This window comes from Alexandromys fortis, unplaced genomic scaffold (genome assembly GCF_014885135.2).
Source record: "Alexandromys fortis isolate MF-2015 unplaced genomic scaffold, M_Fortis_MF-2015_v1.1 scaffold_117, whole genome shotgun sequence".
Classification (NCBI taxonomy): domain Eukaryota; kingdom Metazoa; phylum Chordata; class Mammalia; order Rodentia; family Cricetidae; genus Alexandromys; species Alexandromys fortis.
Genome location: NW_026068015.1, coordinates 4,399,905 through 4,402,560, shown reverse-complemented (window position 1 = coordinate 4,402,560; position 2,656 = coordinate 4,399,905). Strand labels below are relative to the sequence as shown.

The 2,656-nt window shown below is 40.2% G+C and overlaps 1 pseudogene; it reads right to left on the bottom strand.

The window, feature by feature from the left end:
• Positions 1-1,676: 1,676 nt before the first annotated feature.
• Positions 1,677-2,656, bottom strand: part of LOC126513775 (60 kDa heat shock protein, mitochondrial-like) — a 12,827-nt pseudogene continuing 11,847 nt past the window's right edge.

Below are 2,656 nucleotides of genomic sequence, written 5' to 3'. Positions count from 1 at the left end.
CTTCTTAATTTTTTTGCTAAGTGCTAGCTTGCATTGAAATCAGGCTCTTTGTCTCAATCAACAGGCATGTTTAATTTCTATGAACATCAATATCAAAACATGAAAATTATTAGTTTGCTGCATAGTTGAAAGGAAGATAGATTCTTTTACAGCCATATGTTTTAATTCATGAAGTAGATGTTTGAAGATGGGTAATTTGAAATTGTTTCTAATGTCAAGATCATAGTCAAAGAAATAAGTGTCTCATGGATGTATCAGAAAATCTTTTGCTAATGACATATCAGCGACCTCAGAGTCATGGAGGAGTTCAAGGTCAGCCAGTGAGATGCTCGCAGTGGTCAGCTAGTTTTGACTGACTGACACTTGGTTTTTAATCTTTGAGAATGTGATTTCATGTTTATCAAACTTTGACATAAGGCATTGTGTACAATATAGAAATGGGGACTCTGTGCTATGGCTTTCCAAAATAAACTTGACACACAATGTATTGGCATCCTCTTTAGGACAGATGAGTGTCAAAGGGCAGGAGGTCAGGAACGAACGGTCTTGCTGAATAGGTTTCAGTCAGAGAAGGCAGGTTCCCCAGGACAAACACCCTTCCACAGAGCCTCATTTGTGGGCTCTAGGCTTCGCAGTGCAGCGCTCTCCACTTCCCTATTGTTTGGTGGCAGGATGCTAGAGGGAATCCGTAACTTATGCACTTACACAAGGGTGACAGAAAGTCATTATTTAGTGGAGAGTAGAGCCCAGAAAGCCTTACCAAACCGAGAAAAGACAGTAGTAGGTGAAGTTTGTTCTTTTTCGTGTTTGCTTCTTTCTTTTTATTCTTTGAGACAAAATCTCATTACGCAGCCCTGGCAAGTGTCTTTACCCATGTAGTCATCTTGCTAGTGGTCATTAAGTTAAAGAATAAATATTTAATTTTCTATAACCTAGAACTCTCCCATTCCCAGTGTTCTCTTTTTAAAAATCTTCTCTTTTGGTTGATAAATTCTTCTTACTTGGGGATCAGACTTTGGATTTTATGGCTTTACCCTGATATCCCCGTTTGTGTATTTATTGTTGCTTCTTGAAAACTTTGAACAAAATTTTCTTTACAGAGTTGGGTGCTTTTCTACTTTGTACACAATTGTTCTTCTCCACAGAAAGCTGCTTTTGAACTTCTCATCTGGTGACAGCAGGCACTTACATCCTGACTGTAACAGGATCATGGTAGTGATGCTTCAGTGTTCTAAGTTGAAAGTAGGACCCTGGGGTATGGCTCTTTCCCCTAACGTCAGGAGTGTAAGATTTATTTATTAAAAAAACACAAAATAAATTTTCTGTAGACATGGACAGTGACAGAGGTCAACTATTATACACTGTCAACTGAAACCAGTAACTGATACATGGGCCAATCTTTCCTTCAGGCATTTTCTTCAACTGAATTCTCTGAAGTTATTGGGGAGGAACTTACTTTGAATTTCCTTGAGCTTCTTGTTACAGTTACAGGGAATGATAGAGCAAAGTTCTGAGAATTCAGACATGTCATCTCTCATTGTACCCATCCTAGGTTCCTTTTTTATTTTATTTTATTTTATTTTTTTAGGTATTTATGTCACTATAGGTTCTGCTATAGTTAACAGAAAGGCCTTCCCACAGCAGCCAGTGAAGCAGCTCTTATAGCCTTTGTTGGATCAATGAATTTTTTTTTCTACTATGTTCACTATGCTTCCAAGCATAACCATCATAACCAATTCTGAGAAACTCTTCAGAATTTTCTTAACTCTCAAAAATCCTTCAATATTTAGTTCTTTGCAATAGACACTTGGGGAATTTTCCGTGCTTTTTGAATAATTTGTACACCAACTTTCTGGTCTTCATTAGCAGGCTTTCATGAGTATAAGGCTGGGCTGAAAAACCAAAACAAAAAAAGACTGGGATACATCAAAGCAGAGAGCAGCCCCTTCTAGAACAATGCCTCCTGCAACAGCTGCTAATGTAGCATCGAGGGCATCTGTAACTCTTCCTTCTCATTCACGTCAGCACCACTGGTCCCTTCCGTCTTTAGCAGAGATGTTCCAGTTGTTCACTTGGCCTTTCCTTCTCATATTCACTAGTTGTGGTGTCAATGCTCAGTGAGTTCTTCAATACAGTTTTCAACTTCCTTTCAAAAGCATGGTGCCATCTTTGGCGACAATGACCTCTGGGACTTTCCCTAAGTCTTGAAAGTCTTCGAGATTTAGATTCAGCACTTCTTCTCCAAATACTGCACGACCAGTAGCAATATACATATCTTTAAGCTGATTCTTTCTGTTGTCTTCAAACCCTGATGCTTGACTTTTGCCACCTGAAGGTCAACTTCTGCCATGTTTAAAATCAGTGTACTCACTGAGACAATGGGGATGTTCTATAGGGAACTCACCAAGGTCAGCTGGCCCGGGGTCTGAAAAAGCATGGGATAAAACTGGACTCGCTGAACATAGCAGACAATGAGGACTACTGAGAACTCAAGAACAATGGCAATGGGTTTTTGAACCTACTGCATGTACTGGCTGTGTGGGAGCCTAGGCAGTTTGGATCTCACCTTACTAGACCTGGATGGAGGTGGGTGGTCCTTGGACTTCCCACAGGGCAGTGAACCCTGATGGCTCTTTGGGCTGATGAGGGAGGGGGG